A 24,942-nucleotide genomic window follows, 5' to 3' on the forward strand; every position below is an offset into this window, starting at 1 on the left:
GAGTAGACTAGAGCCATGGTTACATTGATCTTTGGCAGCTGGCTGGCCAGTTTTTCAGATTCAGTGAGATAGTTTGGCTACAGCAGCGATCAAGATTTTACATTTCAGCAATTCCATGGTGATAATTTCCTTTTGTCCAATATGGTTTCCAGTTCACACATTCCATGCAACAATGCACATTTCTAGTTTTGGTGTTATGAATTTGATTCTTTGACCAGTAGTCAACTCTTACCAGCGCCCAGGGTCCCCAATGCTTGCACAATGGCTGCTCCAGTTGCAGTAGCATAAGTGAATGAGTTTGTTTGAAATTACGTTTCTTGCCTGGCATTTCTCTAGTTTCCCAAGTGCTGATCACCACAGCAGAGTGACCACTCTCCTCTTTTTGCAGCAGAGCATGGTTTTGGCAGGGTTTTAGCTATTAGCAGTGATATTTTCATGTTTGGATCTCTGTGGAAGACTGCAGCATATCATTAACTAAATAATCATTAACGAATTAACTTAATAAAGTAAAGGTTTTTCATCTAGGCCACGGATTGCCATCACTGGTGGTCTTGGGAGGGGCTAGCTATCAGACAATGCTGTTTAGGAACCACAGCACCAATTTTAACAGGGATAAGTGCACAGAACTCCATGGGGGATTTAATAAGTCTTATGAACTTCTGGTGACATGTCTTATTTAAGTTTACCACTACCTTTAAGTGCACATAGAGGAACCTCTCTTCATCTTGCCATTTTGGCCAAAATGATCTAATGTCTATGGGGCAGCCTGAAACTGTCCCATATCACCATTCTCATGAGAGAAAGTGATCAAACAGAGAATTTTATTTGATTTATATAATCCCAAAATGGAAATAATTACAGGGAGAAGAGCCAAGGGAGATGACGCAGCTACTCCGTCGGCCCGTGTCAAAGGAAGGAGAGGGACCAGGGGACGACCAAATCTTTTGATTGACAAAGAAGCCGGGAGCTTTGAAACGTTTTGTCTGATTGGAGAGAGAGCCCCCCTGTTCCCTCCCCTTCCTTTGACATAGACCGCTGAAGTAGCCACATCATCTCCCTTGGCCTGCTGCATTATTGCCTCCATCCTGCGAGTGACCATCTTCCTGGCGGGCTCTGGCTTTACTACACGCTCAACTGAAGTGTGCCTTCCCTGCGGGACACCAACAGCTGGTCCTAGCAAGCCTTCTGACTTGTAGGTGAACCTTGAGCCTGTTTCCATCACAAGTGCTGGGCCCTCCATTTAGTGTTTGAGGCTGGAGGAGACTTGGGCTTTTACTTTTTATATTAGACTGTGTTATTCACACATGACTGTGTTTTTATCTAGACTGTGAGCTTTATCCATGGCCACATAATAAATGTTACTTTGTGGTTTATATGGAAGCAAGTTTTATTTATTTATTCATCATCCTCCAATTTATCTGCTAGTTTCTCATGAATACCCTGACTTTACCAATGCGCAACATATAGCCTTTGTGTTTCTGTTTTGGATATCTCAGTTTCTCCAGTGGATTGCATGCAGCACAGAACTGGGTCAATAGGATGCATGTTACTACCACAAATAACTGCTATCTCATTATATGGTTGAGCACCTTGGGTCTGTTTGTTGCATTTTTATCTAGTATCAAAGGGACACTTTAATCATTTAAACATTCTTATTTAGTGCCAATGCACTTAAACCATTCTCTGATATCTATAGTGAGCATAATGCTACATCTGAAGTCTGCCTTTTTTGAGACCTTGATGTAATAATGGGGTTAATTTACTAAAACTGCATGGTGCAAAACATGGTGTAGCTCTGCATAGAAACCAATCAGCTTCCAGGTTTTATTGTCAAAGCTTAATTGAACAAGCTGAAGTTAGAAGCTAATTGGCTACTATTATTAGTATTATTATACAGCATTTATATAGCGCCAACAGCTTGCACAGCGCTTTCCAACATTATGGCAAATGGTACAGTTACAATACAATTCAATACAGGAGGAATAAGAGGGTCCTGCTCGTTAGAGCTTACAATCTAAAAGATGCACAGCTGAGTGCTCCAGTCAGGGGCATAGATAAGAGGGGGGGGGGTCAGGGGCCCCAGAGCATCCATCAACATCACGGCAGCAAGGCTAGTGTAGCCTTTCAGCTGCGGGAGATGCTCTGCCCCACACCAACCTGTCTCCTCCACACTGCTGAAAGGCAGAGCGGCCTGGCAGAAAAGCTTTATATACATTTTGACACCCTTCTCCATTAGCACATGTGGTAAAGGATCCCGGGTGATGTCAGGAGAGCTACCCATTGGCTGAGAAGGCAGCAGGGGGGTGCCACTGCCTCCTCATCCAATAGTTAAGTGAGATGTCCACTCTTCATCCCACCTGATACCTGTGCAGCATAGCTGTCAGCTTACTGTCACCATGTTAGAAGGACGGGAATATGGGTGGCAGTAAACTGAGTGTTATTAGGCTGAACAGCTGCACTCCTGTAGCCATCTTTATTTTACAAAAAGTCCTCAGCCTTCACACTATGAATTGCACAGGAATACGCTCCACATTCCTGTACAATTCACAAGCGATTTAGTGTGGTGCGATTTGAGCTCATACATTTTGTATGAGCTCAAATGGCATTGGCATCGCACCAAAGTAGTGAGAGCAGTACTTTTGGAAACGCACTGCAACTGGATTGCATGGTATTTTTGTACCAGGTGATCCATGTGATCTAGTGCAGGCAAATTCGCTGTGTTTGTGACCTGCGTTTGGGGTGTCGTTAACATTGTACTGACACTAGCTGCAGATCACAAGGGAAGTAGATTTTGAATGCAGCCTGGGAAATGCGCAGAGATCATGGGTTTCCTGTTCACTACGCTCTAGTGTGAATCGGGGCTAAAATAAAAAAATCATAGTGAAAGTAGGGGTAAAAAAAACGTTAATGCGTTTCAGACTGAACCAGCGCTTAACAATGATATGGATGTATTATGAGTGAGCACTAGTTCAACAGTTTGTTCCCTCTACTTTCACTGGGATTACTGCGTTTCTAAAAAAGAACTCCGGGAAAACAAGTTTTCCCATGCTGTGGGGATGTGCCTGCACTGCATGGGTTAACTGCCTAGGGGATCAGATAGCGGAAATACACTTACCTAATTTACCAATTTACGCCTTCCCGCCTCAGCCCCAGCCCCTCCTCGGCCTCTTACTGCCCCCCTCCTCCTCTCCCCCTCCATTCATCCCCTGCTCGGGTTCCCAGGGCTTCCCCAGCGAGGAAGCGAGGGTCGGCCGCCCGCTCTCGGCGTGCCCCCCCGGCGATCCCCCTCTCCTGGCCTCCGGTCCGGTGTCCCAGGTCACGTAGCCCCCGCTCGGCGGCCCCCCCTCGTCCTACTCCCCTTCCCAGAGTCTGGCGCGAGGCCGGGCTGGAGCCGGAGCGCTCCATCGCCTGGCCTTGCGTGGTGTGGTACCTGCTTCTGCCCCCGCGGCCGGCGGGGGGGGGCGACGGGTGAGCGACTGCTCTGTTCCTCTGCTAGGCTGTCCTCTCGCAGAGCGGCAGGCAGTGGTCGGACCCGTTTGCCTGCACCGGCGGCTTCGGTTACGGCGGATCCCTCAGCTGGCGGCGTCGGCGGGGCTTCGGAGCGGGATCGCCTCCCCCTGGCGGCCAGTTCACTCCCTGCGCCTAACCGGGCGGGAGTTTTTGAACTGGCCATGAACCTGTCACAGTGTGTCTTCAGCCTTCCAGAGTCGTGTCAGACACCGATTCGCCAGTTGATCGCCCGTCATCGGTGATGCCCCCAAGGATCAGTAAGTATGATTGTGAACTGATTTGGAGTAGGTCAGTTGATGATTCCATATCGGGCCCTGAAGACCGCATAGCGTCGGTTGTCAAATCTGTTCTTTCTAGCATGGGTGTTTCCAAATGGGCGCCAAATCCTACCCCCCCTCCCGGAGGGGCCTTGTGGGCAGTAGCGCCCACTGGTACCCACATACCGGAGGAGACGAAGGTAAAGATTTGGCGGCGCGAATTCGTTGATTTCCTTGCTCTAGTGCCGTCGGATAGGGAAACGGTGGACAAATCTCATCGTGTAGACGTTGCGGCGCAGGGTGATAAAATCAAACAGCTTCCTAGGACTTTTGGGAACTGGCTGCAGGGGTTCTGTGCCTAGGCGGGAGTGCTCTGCGAGCGTTTCCCGGAGTTGGCGACTTCATTGTTCTGCTATCTGGACCTCATTTGGGGGGGCGTACAAAGTTTACGGGGGTCAGTGTTGGTTCCAGTATGACACCAATTTCGGCAGAAGATGGCGGCGCGAAAAGAGCTTCGCTTTGACTGTCAGGATGGTAGCCTGTGGTTGCTGCTCATGTGCCCACACAGGCCTTCGTCCTTTCAGTCCACGGTCGGCGCTCCTCAATCCGGAGCGTCGGCCGTTTCTAAAAAGGTTATCTGCTGGCTTTTCAATGAAAGCCACTGTAAATGGTGCTTGTCGCTTCAGGCACGAGTGCTCCAGCTGTGGGGGTGCACACCCCGGCAGCCGGTGTTTTAGGAAGGTTAGACAGCCGCTTCCCAGAGCGGGAGCCAAGTCTGACCTTCCTAAGCCAGAGGACGCCGGTGAACGTCTTAGAGATGCTTCCCTGGCTAGACCGGTACCCCCTTCATAGGGAGGCCCTGATCCTGAAGGATGGCCTAGATAGAGGTTTCTGGATCCCCTTTTCCCCATCGGACGCCCCTACTATGTCTTCCAATTTGAAATCAGCTGTGGAATTCGAGTCTGTCGTGGCCGAGAAGCTCCAGAAGGAGCTGGAACTGGGGCGCATGGCAGGCCCCTTTGATCTTCCCCCATTCCACAACCTGCGGGTGTCCCCACTCGGCGTGGTCCCTTCTGGCTCCTCGGTTAACGACGGAATCGATCGCGAGGAATCCCGGGTACACTATGCGTCCTTTGATAAGGCTCTTCACCTCGTTAGGACAGCAGGGCGGTCCGCGCTGTTGGCAAAAGCGGACATTGAGTCCGCTTTTCGCCTTCTTCCGGTCCACCCGGACTGTTTCCATCTCCTGGGTTGCTACTTTCAAGGAAGCTATTTCTTCGATATGTGCCTGCCTATGGGTTGCGCCATTTCATGTTATTTCTTTGAGTTATTCAGTAGCTTCCTTGAGTGGGTAGTCACCCAGGAGGCTGGGTTTCAATCCCTTCTGCACTACTTGGACGATTTCCTTTTTGTGGGCCCCGCGGGCAGTGGGCAGTGTCAATGCCTGCTCTCTGTTTTTCAGGATTTTTGTCGGCGTTTCGCCGTCCCACTGTCCGCGGACAAAACCGAGGGTCTGGTAACGGTACTGTCTTTTCTGGGGATCGAGATTGACACAGAGGCTATGGTCTTTTGTCTGCCGAGGGAGAAGCTGACCAAGCTTCTATCCTTGGTTCGTTTGGCTAAAGGGGCAAAGAAACTGCAGCTGAAACAGCTACAATCTTTGCTGGGACACCTAGTATTCGCCTGTAGGGTCATACGCATAGGGAGAGCCTTTTGCAGGTGCCTGTCCTGGGCCACGAAGGGTGTTACGGCCCCTCACCACTACATTCGGATCACCAAGCCCATGCGGGCCGATTTGGGGATTTGGCTAACTTTTTTGCAGTCTTACAACGGACAGTCTTGTTGGTTGCGGGAGGAGGTACCGAACTCACAGCTGGAGCTGTACACTGATGCTGCAGGCTCCTGTGGTTTCGGTGCTTTCTTTCGTGGGGAGTGGTCTGCGGAATGTTGGCCGGCCTCATGGGCCCGCATGGACTTCTTGCGCAATCTCACCCTTTTGGAGCTTTTTCCGATCATCGTAGCGGTGGAGCTTTGGGGTGAACAGTTGCGCAATCACCAGGTAATCTTCTGGTCGGACAATATGAGTGTAGTGCAGGTAGTGAACAAGCAATTGGCCAGTTCCCCTCCGGTGGTTTCGCTGTTGCAATTTTTAGTTCTAAGATGTTTGCATTTTAACAATTATATTAAGGCGAAACACGTTCCGGGAGTTTTTAACGATATTGCCGATGCTCTTTCCCGCCAACAGTTTCTTCATTTTCGCTCCCTGGCTCTGTCAGCTTCGCTGGACGGCCTCCCCTGTCCGGCCCACTTATGGAACCTCGTTTCCGGGGATTGCTAGAGCTTCTTCGGTCATCTCTTTCTCCGCGGACATGGGCGTCGTATTGTCGGATCTGGCACGAGTGGTTCCAAGCGTCGGGCGGTGAGTTCTCTATTTCTTCTCCGGATGATAGACGTTTGGTTTTATTCGCTTACCTTGTCCAGTTACAAGAAAAGGGTGTGTCGGGTTCCACGGTCTCTTCCGCCATGTCTGCCCTATCCTTTTGGTTCCAACTCCTGGGGTGGGAGGATGTCACAAAAGCTTTCCCGGTACGTCGGATATTGCGAGGCTGGAAACGCATCACACACCTTCCCAATTCCAGGCGCCCTATTTCCCTTCAAATCTTATTGGACGTTTTGGCTATGTTGCCGGAGGTATGCTCATCTGAGTTCGAGACCTTGCTTTTTCGAGTGGCTTTTTCGTGGGCGTTTTTTGGGGCTTTTCGCATCGGGGAAATAGTTGCAAAATCCAGGTCGTCCCCTGGGGGTATTCGGTCGGAGGACATTTCTTTGTGGGAGCGCAGCCTCACAGTTTTGTTGCGCTCATCCAAGACCGACAGTTTCGGTAGGGGCAGCCGAGTGGTGCTGTACCACTGTGGCGGCCCATTTTGCCCAGTGTCCCTGGCCTTTCCGTTTGTTTCTGCGCGCCCCCCATCCTCAACGTTTTTAGTACATGCTGACTCATCCTCGCTGAGTCGGTTTCAATTTTTGAGAGTTTTTCGTCTTTGTCTAGAGGCCTTAGGTTTACCTGCGGGCGACTTCTCGACCCATTCGTTTCGTATAGGTGCTGCTACCGCCGCTTCTGGCTTGGGGTTTTCCGATACGGAACTTCAGTGACTGGGGAGATGGGAGTCATCTCGTTTTTCACTGTATGTTCGCCCACATCTTTTGTGTTAAATTTTCAGGTTTCCCCCCGGCTCAAATATGGATACTGGGTGATTCATTTATCTTCTGGGCCGCTCGTCATGCGGAGATCCGCAATTATGGCAAAAATCTGGGATTCTCATCCGACGTGGCAAGAATTCGCTGGCTTGGCCTGCGCGGGCTGCGTTGGTATCAGGTCCTGACGGAATGTTGGCAGCTCCGGGCCCGTATGTCAGGTCATATTATCCTTATTGTTCACGCTGGTGGGAATGATGTTGGCTACACCCGGTCTGTGGATCTCATTTCTGCAATTAAAAGCGATATTGCTCAGCGTTTCGCAATTTTCACCAGTATGACTTTCGTCTGGTCCGAAATTGTTCCTCGCTCAATATGGGCGAGAGAAGTCCCTGGCCCCTGCTTGGAGAATTTTCGTAGAAAGGTGAATGCTCAGGTGTCCAAGTTTGTCCGGAGGATCGGGGGGGTTGTGGTCCGTCAGAGAGATTTGGAAGGGAACAACACTGACTTGCTGAGGAGGGATGGTGTTCATCTCAACGAGATTGGTATGGACATCTTTAACCTGGGACTTCAGAGGGGAGTGGAGCAAGCGCTGGCTGCGGTGGGGCGGCGGGTGGTGGTTTTGGTGACCTTGCCAGCAAACATGGAAGCTTTGTTATGCCCTGATGGTAATTGGGAGATAGACGGCTGGTCCGGCACTTATGGTAAGGACAGGCCCCTCCTTCATCTCCCTTTTACACTTGGAGTTGAGTGCTCACAGTCCAACTGTGACTGGCACGGTTTAAATATTTAATGTTATGTTTGAGTTAAATAAAGCTGTGGCCTTGCCCTTTCCAACGTTAATGGTTGTATGTGGTTTTTTATTGGATGGGAAGAAGGGGTAAGGTATGCTAAGTGGTCGTGGTAAGTTATGGTATGGGACCTGGGCTTATTGCACCTCAGCAGTCATGTATATTGCTGATGCTAAATACAGTTTATATAGCACTGACAGCAAGTGTATCTGTTAGTAAAGGAAATTGTTCATTTGAGCCAGCTTGGCCCAAATGAGCTATTTAAAGTCACACTTTAACATGGAGTTAGGCTTTAACCCCTCCATTGTGCTATAGGCAGCCCTCAAATTTTCCACTTGCTTACTCGCATTTTGCAAGTGGAAAATGGCTGCTGGCGAGTATGAAAATGGCTGCTGGCGAGTATGAACTACCTGGGAGTGAATGTAGCTCAGAATAGGGCAAGGAGGGTGAGGTGGCACGTTGCATTACTATTCTCTTTGGAGCGCCCAAATATGTCCCAGGTCTGTTATCCTATAGTGTATACTAAAGAAAAAAACAAAAATGCTGTGCGCTGCTAAAGTGTTTGGGTGTGGCTTGAAGAAAAAGTGACAACCCTAGATTTGTATGACATACTCCTGACATACTCCTGCACTGTTTATGCTATATTGTACAACAGATGCTGGTTGCTCAATAGTCACTATTAATGAAGTTTTTCTACAAGGTACCTGTGTGCAGAAAAGCAAATGTAATGGTAGACTTTCATATTTTACAAATCAATGTGCCGAGGTTTGCACATATCTGTTAGATTCTTGCTTGTAGCACAGTAATTACAGCATATTTTCTGGGTACAAGGACTGTGGCATATGTTACCATGTACACAATGGCATTGATTTACTACAGACAAATAGACTGCCCAGAATGCAGTTGCTCCAGAGATTAGTAAATGAGGTAAAGCTTCATAATTTACAAAAAATATTCAATCGCATGCAAGGAAAATAAACAAAAATGGTTGGATGATGGAAATTAGCAGAGCTACCCCTAATTTACTAAGCTCTGGAGCAACTGCAGTTGCAAAGTGCACAGTCTATTTGCCTTTATTAAATCAACCCCAAATGAGTAGGGCCAAGTTTAAAGCCCCTCCCAATGATTTGTCACAATGTGGCAGGCACGTTGTCCAATTATTGTTCCAAGGATGCGCAAGACTGGACCCCCCCAGGAAAAAAAATGATCTCCGACCCTGGCTCCAGTTTTGGTAAATCTCCCCAGTGTGTCAAGCTGTGAGTCAGAGAATGTATTCTCACATGTGATAAAAATATGTAGTATTTTTGCAGAGATTGCTAAAGATCCGTTCAGAAAACTAGTATTTAGAAGGCGAATCCAACTGGGATATAAGTTTGCAAGCAATGACCTTTTGGAATGGATGTTTCTGGGACCTTTTAACGTTAAAAGTTGCCCTTGTATGATTGGTTTAACGTCAGTTCTGAGCCAGGCTCATACTTTATGCCAAGCTTGCTCTTTATGATATGGGTTAATGTATAGAATTAAGAATGCAGCTGGAGAAGTTGTGGCACAATTCATTTGTAGTGCAACCTCTTTCCTAAGGCTACATATCTATTTCATACATTCATATGTGTTATTCATATGTGTTTTTAACACTGTATGGGTATGTTTTTTACGTGTTTTAGATAAGTCATACACACATGTGTTACCATTCATCCCTAGAGGAGATATGCTACACAAACCACACCAAAGATAAAGCAAACATGATTTTTTTCTGTAACAATTCATACAAAAATGTATATATGTAAATGTTTTCGTTTTGTCAAATTAAAGTTTGGCCCCAGTGGGAGAAGACAGTGATTATCGCTAGCGGCTATAGCAGCTGCTAGCAATAATTGCAAGAGAATCCAGCAGGCTGGTTGTACCCAAGTTGATAGATCAATTAACTTGGTACATTCAGCCTGCCCATTACAAGTTTGAATGGACCTTCCACAATCTTCTTCTTTTAAGTATAGTTGACCAATGATAGTGGTATAGTATGGTCAATACAATGAAATCTTTTATCTCTCTTGTCCAGTGAAATGATAATGTTTTTGAAAATCTCTCTGGCGATGGCCACATTTCAATGATGGAAGCCTTCACCTCTGTGTATCCTGATTGCTGCTAGCTGGGGTCACAACAGTTGAATGACTTGCTTTCAGCACATCAGGCCATGTGTGGCCAACCTAATGCACGAAACAATGCAGTGAGTAATCATTATTTATAAGAAGTGATAAAGGATAGAGAAGTCATACATTTAGCATTATCATTGTATTCCAGGTGGTTCTCCCACTAATTGGGCTTGTTCAAAAGCACTGTGAAATGCTCAAATAGGTTAATGCGGGATTAGTGGTAAGCTTGTTACATAGTTAAATCTCCCAGCTATTGATGTCTATAAACTAAGCATGTCCTGTGATTAATCAAAAATGTGCTAATGGGATGATGGTGGCCTAGTGTATGCGTTAATTTTCCTTTCTTTTGCCTTTAGGCCTATCTGAAAAGACATATGACTCATACAGTAATCAGCTGTAATAATACATGGAATAATGTTGGTTACTTTCACTGCTACCGGTGTTGGTTGAAGTCTTGTGTGCAATTTCCAGTATGTCAGAAATTGCCAATGTTTATACATAATTACACTAATATACATATTTACACTCACTGGCTACTTTGTTAGCTACACCTTGCTAGTACTGTGTTGGACCCCCTTTTGCCTTCAGAACTGCCTTAATTCTTCATGGCATAGATTCAACAAGGTGTTGGAAACATTCCTCAGAGATTTTGGTTCATATTAACATGATAACATAACGCAGTTGCTGCAGATTTGTCGGCTGCACATCCATGATGCGAATCTCCTGTTCCACTACATCCCAAAGGTGCTCTATTGGATTGAGATCTGGTGACTGTGGAGGCCATTGGAGTCCAGTGATCTCATTGTCATGTTCAATAAACCAGTGGTGAGATGAGTTGAGCTTTGTGACATGGTGCATTATCCTGCTTGAAGGAGCCATCAGAAGATGAGTACACTGTAGTCATAAAGGGATGGACATGGTCATCAACAATACTCAGGTAGGCTGAGTCATTTAAATGATGCTCAATTGGTACTAAGGGGCCCAAAGTGTGCCAAGAAAATACCCCCACACCATTACACCACCAGCCTGAACCATTGACAAGGCAGGATGGATCCATGCTTTAATGTTGTTTGCATCAAATTCAGACTTTACCATCTGAATGTCAAAGCTGAAATTGAGACTTGTCAGACCAGGCAACATTTTTCCAATTTTCTATTGTCCAATTTTGGTGAGCCTGTGTGAATTGTAGCCTCAGTTTCCTGCTCTTAGCTGACAAGAGTGGACTTGGTGTGGTCTTCTGCTGCTGTAGCCCATCTGATTCAAGATTCGATGTGTTGTGTGTTCAAAGATGGTATTCTGCATACCTTGATTGTAATGAGTGGTTATTTGAGTTACTGTTGCCTTTCTATCATCTTGAACCAGCTAGCCCATTCTCCTCTGACTTCTGACATCAACAAGGCATTTTCATCCACACAACTGCAGCTCACTGGATATTTTTTTCTTTTTCAGACCATTCTCTGTAAACTCGAGAGATGGTTGTGCGTGAAAATCGCAGTAGATTAGCAGTTTTTGAAATACTAACCCGTCTGGCACCAACAGCCATGCCACGTTCAAAGTCACTTAAATCCCCTTTCTTCTCTATTCTAATGCTCGGTTTGAACTTCAGCAAGTTGTCTTCACCACATCTAGATGCCTAAATGCATTGAGTTTCTGCCATGTGATTGGCTGATTAGCAATTTGTGTTACTAAGCAATTGAGCAGGTGTACCTAATAATAAAATAAATATACACTCACCAGACACTTTTTTAGGTACACGCTATATTACCGAAAGTATTGGGACGCCTGCCTTTACACGTACATGAACTTTAATGGCATCCCAGTCTTAGTCTGTTAGGTTCAATATTGAGTTGACCCACCCTTTGCAGCTATAACAACTTCAACTCTTATGGGAATGCTGTCCACAAGGTTTAGGAGTGTGTCTATGGGAATGCTTGCTAATTCTTTCCATTCTGCAGACAGCAACAATAGAACCCTGCAGGCAAAAATAGATCCTCCCAGCAACAATAGACCCCCCCGCAACAATATACACACCAACAACAATAGATCTCCCTGAAGCCAGCATCAATAGAACCTTCAGCAGCCAGCAACGGAAGACACCCCCCTCAACAGTAAATGCCCCCAGCAGCAACAGACCTCCCCAGCAACAATAGACTCCCCCAGTGACAATAGATCCCCAGCAGCCAGCATCAATAGACTCTCCAGCACACGCCAGCACACACCTCTTGCCATTACATACAATCAGTGCTGGAGGTGCCGGAACTGCATTTCCATGTGTTCCTGCTAAAAAAAGATATATATATATATATATATATATATATATATATATATATATATATATACAGGGCTTTTTTTTCAGGGGCAACTTGGTGGAACTCAGTTCCACCACCTCTGGCTCAGACCCTTTGGTGCCTGCTCACCACAATGACTTGTAAACACAGAAGTCTGGTTTCTGTATTTACAAGTGACAGCTCTGCACTCTGTATGTAATGCAATCCTGGTACTTAATGCCCTTTTAAGACCCTCCTACTGTTTTCGTGAAATTTGAATACATAGTGTATATTTATAACTTAAAGAACAAGAACAGATTTGTACCTCTCACATTGCTCTTCCTGGCTGGAAGAGGGGATAATCTATATATATAAATGTCTTTAAGCTATAAATATACACTATGTATTTATATTATTTGTTTATATATTCTCTCCATATTTTACTATGCTTTACTGAGTACAGAGCACCATTCACATGTATCCCTGTTCCAAGCAGAGATTACAGTCAACCAACCAGTAAGTTTTAGGCCTCTTTCACACGATCGGACCGTTCAGGTCCGCCTGTCAGTTTTGACGGCTGACCTGAACGGGCGCTCCATGTTAGCCTATGGAGTGACAGATGTCAGTGGAGACATGTTCCGCTGATGTCTGATCCGCTAAAAGCAGACGGATGGCCCTACGTCCGGATCCGGCGCTGGCGGATCGGGTGACATCTGACGAAAACAGATATGCTGTCCGTTTTCATCCGATCCCTCCATAGGCGGCAGGGGTGCCTGACAAGCCCCTCCCCGCTCAGTGAGCAGAGAGGGACCTGTCATCCGCCGGCTCAGCGGAGATCAATGGAGAGATCTCCCGCTGAGCCAGCGGACCGAGGCGGACTCCGTGGAAACGGAGTCTGCCTCGTGTGAATGAGGCCATAGAGCTGTGGGAAAAATGCGAAGCACATGGAGGAAGCCCAAGAACCACAAGGAGAACATATAAACTGCATGCATGTGTCTCTGGTGAAAGGTGTTCCAGGACACTAGCAGTGATGGAGTACTAATGGTTTAGTCCAGTACTGCTTGAAAGCTGTACCATATAACTTTCTCCAAGACTTACTTGCCTCCAAAAGTAATGATGAGTGAAGCAATCCATGTAAATCCAATAATGACCCATCCGATGTTTCCCAAATCACTGTGTTCACTTTTCCAATTAGTGGGCATTCCCATGATCTCTGGCAAAGCTGTATGCCCACCTCCTTCATCAGACAGTAATCAGGGGCAACGTGAACTTCCCCTAGAAAAAAACAGACCGCATTTCATGTATTGTATAGGGGAGAGAGGGTGGGAGCGGCAAGTGAGGGTGTGTTAGGCAGGCAGATGGCTCATAGTCCGAAGAGCTGACAATTTATTTCCAAAATCAGTTGGTAGTGTAGTGAAGTGAAAAAAAATAGAGGCTTATTTTGACAAAACAGATTTGTTCCAAGAGCTGGCACTCTATTATCTAACTCAGTGTACTAAAAACTGCACTTATTCAGGAAAAATGGGTGTTTGATTTAATACTTTGATTTGACATTGCCTTTAATCTATTTCAAAACTAAGTGTACTAAAAACCCGCTTTTTTTGGTAAAAAGGCCTGCTTCTGCCAAAAATTCTGCTGTTTTAATCCCAGGAGCTGACTATATCCAAAGTTAGTGTAGTAAAAGATGCATGTTTGTGTTGTACAAAAATGCTGTTTATTCAGGAAAAAACAGAAGTTTGTTTTCCCAAAAGTACTTCACTATTCAAGGCCCAGGAGCCGAGTTTATTTCAAAACTTGGAGCACTAACAGCTGCACTTTTTGGGGGAAAATAGGCCTGTTTTAAAAAGATATTTTGCTGCTTTTCTTCCACAAGCTGATCACTTTTCTCTAGAAGTCAGTAGACCTGCATGAAAGGGTAATATCACAGGTGCTAGTGCCAGTCTTGTGGCAGATGTTAAAACTAAGGAAGAAATTATCATTTAGGTAGGCCATACATAGTATAAATTTGGTTGGTCAGTTTCACCTGCAACTTTGTAATATGAAGTATTTTGTGGTTAACCATATTGTGAATGTTTTATTTTGGATGGGCCCAAGCATAACATATTTGGTTAAAATTTTGCTAAATTAGCCCTGATTATTTATTTTGTATTACAGGTACTTACAGTGCATCCGGAAAGTATTCTTTCTGAATGCACTGTATATAGCACTGTATATAGCACTGTCAATTTACATAGAGTTTTACATATTTATTATACATTCTCATTAGTCCCTTCCCTCAAAGAGCTTACAGTCTAGTCCCTAAAGCTAGATACACATTATACAACTTTTGTTGTTCAATTTTCTTTAGATTTACCTTCAACTATGTAGTGCAAGGGCCTGCCTGATTGCATACAATTTGAAAGTGTTTTGGTTTGACCTCATATTATATGGTTTTAGTACATTTAAAGGAATGTTGTACAATAAAATTGTATAAAAGTTGTATAGTGTGTAGCCAGCTTTACTCAAATACCACACATACACATACTACAAATACATACACATACTAAGGCCAATTTCGGCAGGAGAAATCTAACCTACCAGCGTGTCTTTGGAGTGTGGGAAGAAAGCAGAATACCCAGAGGAAACCCACACAAGCACAGGAAGAACAGCCTTTGAGAAAGTATGTGTGTGTGGCCAGGCTTATTCTGAGCATACACTATACACTTTTTACAACTTTTCATGCAGTGCAAAGTAAAAGAAGTGTCACCTAATTCCCACTCTCCCAGCAGCATGTACTCACCTTTTTCTCATTCCTTTTGAAGCCTATGCATAGCTCTCTTTTTCCGATCTGGTAGTCAATCAGAGTAATGCAGAAGCAAATAGAGGTGAGTATATCGCTCGAGGAAGAAAGAGGTAAAGGGACCCTACTACTATAGTAAAAATCTTACACCAAGAAGAAGTTTGTAAAAACGTACCTTTCCTGCTTCCTGCTTCGCCAAACCCCTCTCCAACGGTGAGATACTTTGGCTAAAATCTGAAAGCACACCAACACTTCTGGGAGTGTCAATATCCTGGGTCCCCTGCAGCTCACACTGGTTCCTGCTGCTGATACCCACGTCAAAACCTGCAATAGGTTGTAGAATGACCATCAATGAAACTTATGCCTCGTACACACAATCAGATTATCGTACAACGTATCGTTCGCATTTTGTTGTATAAAACGAATATCGAATACAACAGCGCAAAATGTTCTCTACGAAAAGTACGATTTTTTTCGTAGCTACGTATCGGAAATGATGTCAAATACGTGTGACCTAGGGATGGGCCGAATACCCCCCTGTTCGGTTCGCATCCAGAACATGCGAACAGGCAAAAAATTTGTTTGAACATGCGAACACCGTTAAAGTCTATGGGACACGAACATGAAAAATCAAAAGTGCTAATTTTAAAGGTTAATATGCAAGTTGTTGTCATAAAAAGTGTTTGGGGACCTGGGTCCTGCCCCAGGGGACATGTATCAATGCAAAAAAAAGTTTTAAAAACGGCTGTTTTTTCGGGAGCAGTGATTTTAATAATGCTTAAAGTGAAACAATAAAAGTGAAATATTCCTTTAAATTTAGTACCTGGGGGAGTGACTATAGTATGCCTGTAAAGTGGCGCATGTTTCCCGTGTTTACAACAGTCCGAGCAAAATGACATTTCTAAAGGAAAAAAAATTAATTTAAAAGTGCTAGCGCTAGTGCCGGCTATTAATGAATTGTCGGTCCCGACAATACACATAAAAGTCATTGAAAAAAAAAAGTGTGGGGGTCCCCCAAAATTCCATTACCAGGCCTTTCAGGTCTGGTATGGATATTAAGGGGAACTCCATGCCAAAATTAAAAAAAAAAATTGTGTGGAGTTCCCCCAAAAATCCACACCAAACCCTTATCCGAGCACGCAACCTGGCAGGCCGCAGGAAAAGAGCGGGGGGGATGAGAGAGCGCCCCCCCTCCTGAACCGTACCAGGCCACATGCCCTCAACATGGGGAGGATGTCCCCATGTTGATGGAGACAAGGGCCTCATCCCCACAACCCTTGCCCGGTGGTTGTGGGGGTCTGAAGGCGGGGGGCTTATCGGAATCTGGAAGCCCCTTTTAACATAGGGGACACTAAGATCCCGCCCCCCCCCATGTGAATTGGTAAGGGGTACATTGTACCCCTACCATTTCACAAAAAGAATGTGTCGAAATGTTAAAAAAATACAGGAGACAGCTTGGGACAAGTCCTTTATTAAAAATAAAAAAATAAAAAATAAAAAAGAGATTCTAGCGATGTAATCCAATAAATCCATGCTCCTACTTGCATATTAACCTTTAAAATTAGCACTTTAGATTTCTCCCATAGACTTTTAAAGGGTGTTCCGCGGCTTTTCGAATTTCCCGCGAACACCCCAAATTGTTCGCTGTTCGGCGAACGGGCGAGCAGCCAATGTTCGAGTCAAACTCATGTTCAACTCAAACAGATAGCCCATCCCTAGTGTGACCCCTGTGTACTTTGAATGATAATGGTAAACGTCAAATAGAGAGGGTGAATCTACTAAATGGGAGCGCAGACAGCATTAAAAATTGCCGTTTCTTTAGTTTGCTTAGTTTAGTTCTTTACACACTAGTGAATGACAAATACTAAATTGCGTGTAATAAGTTTAAATATAATGTTTATTATATAAAATATTGGGCACACGTAGAAGCCCTGAGTTTTTTTTTTAACTTTTATATGAAGCGATTTAACCACATGCCGACCAGTGAACGACGATATATGTCGGCACAATGGCACGGCTGGGCTAATGGGCGTACAGGTACGTCCCCTTTAAATCGCGGCATTGTGGGCATGCGCGCCCGTGACCGTGCCGGCGGGTCCCGTGGACTCGATGTCCGCCGGTGTCCCGCGAGCGTGTCACTGAGAGGCAGAACGGGGAGATGTAAACAAGGCATTTCCTTGTTCTAAACAAGGCCAAGGATAAATCCAAGGAAAAAAACAAGCTTAACTTACCGACCAGCCCGCAGACAACCAAGTAAACCTGTCTAACAGTTTGCATTAAAAGCAGGGGTTTAGTCTGCACACATTTGCAAATGCATGCGTAAGCCACAGAGCCTAGTCAAGGCAGCCACCTGCTGTATACACCGCTCCTCCACTGCCCCAAAGATGCTGCTTGCAGGACCGTTTTTATCATCCTGCCAGCGCATTGCCTCAGTGTGAAAGCACTCGGACTTTCACATTGAGGCTGCAGGGGATGTGTTTTTCAGTCGCTTTACAGGCGCTATTTTTAGCCCTTTAGCACCTGAAAAACACCTCAGTGTGAAAGGGGTCTAAGTGATGTTTACTTCCTCTTTAAAAAGTATTCAAGAAATAAATAAAATACCACAAAGCATGGCCAAAGCTGGAACATTTTTTCTTTTCCTTCCACTCATGGTAGGTCGCATTACAAAGAAGGAAGCCCAGTCAGTGAATAAAGGTTATAATGCCAAACCAGCTAGACTGTTATTCTTCAGGACTGGCCCTTCAAGCAGAGAATATAATTTTACAGGCTTAATGAATTGGCTGAACAGAATGACATAGTATGAAGGTATATTATCTCACAAGAAATATGAACGTCTTCTGCTGCTGAACTGGCTCCTCTGTGTTTTTTCTCAGTCACACATGTATGAAATAGATTGCTTAGAAAGTTTTATTGTGAAAGAAAGTATTGAATAGGTTTTTCACTGTATACATTGGTTTGTGTACATATAAAAGTAGGCGCTAAGATGATGTTGTTGTTGCATTTGTATTGACCTTTGGTTGAGTGGAGTTGGTAAATGGGATGCATTTTATAGTCAGCCCAGGATGTGAGCAACATCTAAAGGGGTTGTAACCCCTCATGTTTCCTATGCATTAAGGTGAAAAAACGTCTGTCACTCACCAGCCGCCCCCCAGCCCCCTCGTTTTACTCTCCTGAGCCCGTTCGTTCCCTCGGCAGAGACAAGCTCTACCTCTCTGCCCAGGGTTCTCGGCTCTTGATTGGATAGATTGATAGCAGCGCAGCCATTGGCTCCCGCTGCTGTCAATCAAATCCAATGACGCGGGCACCGGGGGGCAGGGCCCAGTCTAGCATTCTGTGTCTATGGACGCAAATGCTGGACTTGGGAGTGCGCCCGCAAGGTAACCTCCAGGGAGAGTGCTTCTCCTAGGGGGTTCACCAATGCGAGGAGGAGCCGCGAGCACCGTTGGGGGACCCCAGAAGATGATGATCGGGGCCACACTGTGCAAAATGAACTGCACAGTGGAGGTAAGTATGATATGTTTGTTATTTATAAAAAAAACGATGGTTTACAACCCCTTTTAATGTACCCGAAATAGAATGACCAACCATTTTATGGGGAAAATTCTTTGTGTACAGTGCTACATCCCAACATAACTATTCAAAACACATTGAGGAACAAATAGATTCTAAAACTAAGGGACTTCAAAGGTACCAGAGACAGCAATAACTCAATTAAGAAGTGTAAAAATACAAAAAAAAATTATTAATCGTAATATATGATAAAACCAAAACCAACTGGATGAATACACTTCCATGATTTCTCAAGACTTCATAAAATAATGAACCTACAGTGCTAAAAGGACCTAAACATAGTCCACAATGATGTTATTGCGCATTCTTCAAATTCCAAATCTTATGCGTTTCACAGTGAAACCACAGCTTCTTCAGGGACGAATACGAAAATCTCTAGAATATTAATGAGATAAAGATAGTACATATTCATACATCATATTTAAAGACAAATATCAATTTATTTCAAATGTCTATCCATAAAGCTTACCACAACTCTTAACAGCAAGTAGGCATAATTAATACCCCCTACCAAAGGGCCACCGACAGCAAGAACAATCCTACAGTATCTTTCCCCAGCCAAAATACGGCAGGGGGTGGCATCAAGGCACTGGATCACACACGGGAGAAGCAACAGGGCAAATATCAAACAGCAGTAAAACTGTAAATAAAAAATAAATGACATAGCCATTTATATGTGTACCCATGGAGAACTTACACAACACGTCTAAGTAATCATCTTAGCCCATGACCTGTACCAAGGCTGACCATATACACACACAAAACAATAACCTCATGCAATGGGACACCTTGACTAAGATAACCCTAGGGCCACCACATAACCCACCTAACCTAACATACCAAGAACCAGCACCGCATCCAAACAGTCCCTACATACACAACCACCCAACTGAACACACTCCAACTCCAACCATTCATACTCACGCACCAAACAACCCCCCCATGGGGAGCAGGAGGGTTAGTGCTGATGTACATTTTGATACATGTACTCTCTAGCTCCTAGATGAATAGGTTCTGTGAGCTCCATTGTCTCTGCATGGTTTGCCTGTAGTATGCAATTCTGTGTTTAAAAGACTTTGTTTAGGGGAGCCTCCATGTTACTTCACAGTAGGGGTCAAAATCAGTGGGCACAATTACCTTTTGCATAGATGTCCCTTTTGATTTAAAGTTTCAGGCACTCTTATAAAACAATGAAAACATGAAAAATGTATACCACAAAGCAAGTAATAAAACATATATTGCATATATACAAATGCATAATCTTACTGTGAGCTTGTTGAGTATGCATTTATAGTGATGTGAATTGTTCTTTTGTTTCAGACATACATTATGTGATAGCTTTAAACTCTTTTATAAGTACATAAAGTTCCTGTAGTGAGTTACTGTATTGACCACATTAGCAACGTTTACCTCATCCCTTTAGTGGTGAAGCCTGCATTTTCTTGTGCTTTTTCGATGTAAATAGTGTCTGAGTGTCTTGAAAGCCATGACGAGCTGCACATCTGTAACTGTTTAAGGGAGTGTTCTTGTGTACTCTAAATGATATTTCGCAACTCATCAGCGCTATAAAAAGTTCTCGTACATGCAAAGCTTGTATCGGTTGTCAGCAAACCTAAGAGCATTGCTGCGCTAATTTGTCTCCAGCTGCCGTGAACCCTCGAAAGAGAAAGAAGACTGTACATGCCAAGGAGGCTCACATATTTGTGAACGATAAAAAAACCCACGCTGTTACAATTGGCCCAGTATTACACAAGCCCAGACCTGCACATGAAGTGGCTATTTAATAGTGTATCTTACAGTTAATGACTATGAAGCTAGCACGTCAGTAAGTTACAGTATTCAACTCAAAAATATAATAACCAGTAAAGATCGCTAGTACTTTCAGGTATATACATATAAATAATGACCTATAACTAATTTTTCTCTATTTTTAAAGTGTACCTTGTATCAAAATGTACAATCTGCTTATCTTGAACCTCCCATATAAAGATGCATATGGAAAACATTGAAACCATAAAACATGAGCCTCATCTAGGCAATGGTGTAATCACTGGGCCTTCCTGCAGCATTCTAGAAAAAGATTCATGGCCATGTTAGGCTTCATGGACGCTGGCTTAAAAATCGCTGCTTCTACAGGAGTTTTGTGTTCTGCCTGTAGAAGCAGCTCAATGTTATCCTATGTGTCCATGCACATTAGGATGATTACAGACTTTTTTCAAAGCCCAGTGTGCATGGAGCCTTATGCCCCATACACACGGTCGGACATTGATCGGACATTCAGACAACAAAATCCTAGGATTTTTTCCGACGGATGTTGGCTCAAACTTGTCTTGCATACACACGGTCACACAAAGTTGTTGGAAAATCCGATCATTCTGAACGCGGTGACGTAAAACACGTACGTCGGGACTATAAACGGGGCAGTAGCCAATAGCTTTCATCTCTTTATGTATTCTGAGCATGCTTGGCACTTTGTGCGTCAAATTTGTGTACACGCGATCGGAAATTCCGACAACGGATTTTGTTGTCGGAAAATTTTATAGCCTGCTCTTAAACTTTGTGTGTCGGAAAATCCGATGGAAAATGTGTGATGGAGCCTACACACAGTCGGAATTTTCGACAACAAGGTCCTATCACACATTTTCCGTCGGAAAATCCAACCGTGTGTACGGGGCATTAGAGTGTGTATTACAGGATCTCACAGTGAGGAACAATGACAGGGGCTGGGAAATAAGGTGAGTGATTTCACCCTGCTTAGGCAAGTGGTCACCAAACTGCATCACGTAGGCCAGAAAGTGGCCCATTATATTTGCCCTTATCTGGTCCTTGGGTCATTGTTCCCACCTCCAAAATGAGGCACTATTGCTCCCACTGACGCCAACAATGGGACACCATTCATTCCACCCACCAACAGTGGGGTACTATTCCTTCCACTGACACCCACAGTGGGGCACATTCTCCACACTGAGATCAACAATGAAGCCCCATTCCTCCCACTGACATCCACAGTGGGGCCCTATTCCTTGCACTGACACCAACAATGGGGCACTGTTCCTTCCTGTAACACCGGCAATGGGGCACTATTGCTCTTTCTACTGATCAGAGACACTCTGCAATTTGTTTTACTCCTATTGACTTACTTCCACTTATGTTTTAATGGTTTCAATTAGGGAATTTTGGAGCTCAGGACAGGGGGATTCATGCAAGGTCTACTTTAAGTCTTTTGTCCAAACAGCTGGTAGCTGTGCCCAATCATCTTGGGATTTCCTCATAATGCCAATAAAAACAATATAAGACAAATATTAAAACTCAGATCCTGGTGAATGAGCTCACTTCTATTATCCTCGCCAAACAAAAAATTCCCCAGCAGCCAGCTCTATTACCAAGCAAAGAAGACCTAATTAAAGCTTTTTTAAGAACTGTTTGCAAACGTATTTGAAATAAGACTGGAAAGCCATGTCAGTATAGTGGATAGTATGGCCAATAAATAAATTGAGAGCAAGTTCATCTGGAGAATGACTGCATTCATTCCTCTTAAAGTTGCAGTAACAAGAAATTCTTCCCATGTATGTACAAATGTATGCAAATTTACATTTTTGTGTTAAAATGTTGGAACCAGATATTATTTAGGTTCCTTTTGCTAGACATATGATTTTTGACCTATCTGATATTTATCTGTTATGATCTGCACAAATTTTAGATGAAAGCTTTCTATGATCTGCAAGATGTTATTTGGATTGAGTCATTGTCCTCCAAGCTACTGAGACTGTAATGCCGGGTACACACAATCACACATTCTGACAACAAAATCCATGTTTTTTTTCCAACGGATGTTGGCTCAAACTTGTCTTGCATACACACAGTCACACAAATCTTGTCGGAAATTCTGAACATCAAGAACGCAGTGACATACAACACATTTGATGAGCCGAGAAAAATGAAGTTCAGTAGCCAGTGTGGGTCTTCTGCTTGATTCCGAGCATGCGTGAAACTTTGTGCATCGGAATTGTGTACACATGATCGGAATTTACGAGAATGGATTTTGTTGTCGGAAAATTTGAGATCCAGATCTCAAATTTTGTTTGTTGGAAATTCCAACTGAAAATATCTGATGGAGCCTACACACTGTCGGAATTTCCGACAACAAGCTCCTATCGAACATTTCCCATCTGAAAATCCGACTGTGTGTACGCGGCATAAGTTAAGCCATCTCACCACAACTGGATCAGTTTTAGAGATCACTTTTTCAGAACTTAGATTGCAGAAGCACAACAGTCAAAAAAATCGTTTAGCTCCAGCATAAAATCATTTAGCTCCAGTCAAAAAATAATTTAGCAGAACAGTCAAAAAATCAATAATAGCTCTGGAATATATTGTGAGGTATGATATGGACTATGGATTTACAGCAGATTAGGACAGTGCGGCCTTGTAATTAAGCCTGTACATGCCTGCAAACTAATTACAGTAGCCTACAGCCTACAAGAGAGCAATAATACAGTGCTTTTCTAATAAGACTATACAATGTAATTTTGCATTATACTGTACATGTATAGAGTAGAGGCTGCCTGCATTACTACATGCAATTTTCATTTCTGCTCATACCTTCAAAGACAGGTGTGACAGAAAGCAGTCTGTGCACCACAAACAGACACATTGCTAAGTGACTGATTTTTAGAGACTACCATTGAAAATTTTAATCGCCGTAATTACCTTTTATTTTTCTATTCTTCTTTGCACTTCCTGGTTCTCCTCCCGTGGGAGTAGGCGTGTTTCTAGCCTCTCCCAGACTCCTGGGAGCTAGTCTCAGGCTTCCCAAGATGCCACTGAGCATGTGCGTGAACGAGCGGTGAATGCTGGGAGCACAGCATTCACCACATCCAGGAAATAAATGCTTGTGGGCTTCAAATGCCCACAATGAAGATGGAAACCGCCTGCAGTGAATAATATAAGTTATTCTTTCCAACGAAATCTGACACAGGCGGACATATTACACACAATATGTGAGTATGTAATGCTGAGAAGAAAAGTTTGTGAATGAACTAAAAAAAAAAAACGATAGATAGGTGGACCCCCGCTTTAAATATACTAACCTCTTGCAGCAGTACTGAAGAGTCACAGGAAGAATTATAGGGATTTGATGAGCTTGATCTAGATAGAGACCGTTTAATACTACAAACAAAGGCAGAAGTGAGATTCATGAACATGAATCTCATTGTTCTTTATCTGAGACACACGTCTAGATCTGCCATGTCTCTACAATCAAAATCTACCACTCTCAGCCAACAACATATTAAAGCCTGTGCCAATGCCGATGTTGAAGCTTCTAAAATTCAGGGAGTCTTTGCCCAAAAGAAAGCAGAATTGGAAGCAGAAGCTGCAGAAACTGCACGCAAGGAAGCACAGATGAAATCAGAGATGGAAGAAGAAACTAAACACAAGAAAGCAGAGATGAAAACCAAAACTGCATGCAAGAAAGCAGAGATAGAGGCAGAAAGTGCATGCAAGAAAGTAGAGATGGTGGCAAAAACTGCACACAAGAAAGCACAGATGAAAGCAGAGGTAAAAGCAGAAGCTGCATGCAAGAGAGCAGAGGTGGAAGCTTTGGAGAAACAATGTGAGAATGCCACAGCAATGGCAAGGCTTGTTTTGTTTAAGCACTGTTCCTCTAAAATGATAACATCTATTTCTGTTATACCTCTTCCACACTTTAACCGTTTTAATTTTAATCCTTTGTTAATTTTTTTTTTTAATTTGAACCCTTTTCCACACTTTAATGGTTCCATGGTAGAGACAAAGGGGCACATTTTAAGCAAACCTTGAGCAGGCCTTAGATTTCCTACTTTCCAAATACACTAAAACCTATATAATTCAATAATGAAATGGGTTGTCTTATCTAGCTATTGCAATTCTTATTATCCTCAAGAAGAGACTGCGGAATGGGGTGGGAGCAAGAATGTCTTCTCTCCAAAAGATGTTTTCTGCCCTACTCTATCTCTAGTCACCACACATGCACTACATTGTAATGTCAGGTAAAGATTGTTGCCATATGTGATAATTTTGACTGTTGGCAGGAGTCACACTATTGTTCTCAGACATCTGCCATATAAACACACACATATACCGCTCTACGTATAGTTTTGATATCCTGATAAATATATTCAGCATAGTAAAATATTTCCTTAATTGATACAAAAAAACTGCATGTATGAAGAATACTTTGTATGTAGTTTTCCGGCTCAAAATTAAACAAATGCCTTCATTTCCTGCACATAGCGGCTTTTCTGCTACATTATTTTGACATTTACTATAAAAAATACAATAAAGACAGTCTGACGGATCAAAGTAATACACAAAACCAGGCTGTGTCCTAATCAATGTTACATTAAATTCTTCAGTTTGATTGAGTGTAAATAAGAGACTCTG

The 24,942-nt window shown here is 43.9% G+C and overlaps 1 protein-coding gene and 1 long non-coding RNA gene across 3 annotated transcripts in view; one reads left to right on the top strand and one right to left on the bottom strand.

Moving 5' to 3' along the window:
* Positions 1-24,942, top strand: part of TTC28 (tetratricopeptide repeat domain 28) — an 832,034-nt gene that overhangs the window by 137,935 nt on the left and 669,157 nt on the right. The gene's annotated exons all lie outside the window — the stretch shown is intronic.
* Positions 13,281-20,152, bottom strand: LOC141128861 (uncharacterized). Its single transcript, XR_012241744.1, has 3 exons — positions 19,930-20,152; positions 15,125-15,273; positions 13,281-13,445 (listed from the first exon to the last, which is right to left on the bottom strand). It is a non-coding gene; the product is annotated as an uncharacterized lncRNA (long non-coding RNA).

The sequence above is a fragment of the Aquarana catesbeiana genome, linkage group LG01, assembly GCF_042186555.1.
Source record: "Aquarana catesbeiana isolate 2022-GZ linkage group LG01, ASM4218655v1, whole genome shotgun sequence".
NCBI lineage: Eukaryota > Metazoa > Chordata > Amphibia > Anura > Ranidae > Aquarana > Aquarana catesbeiana.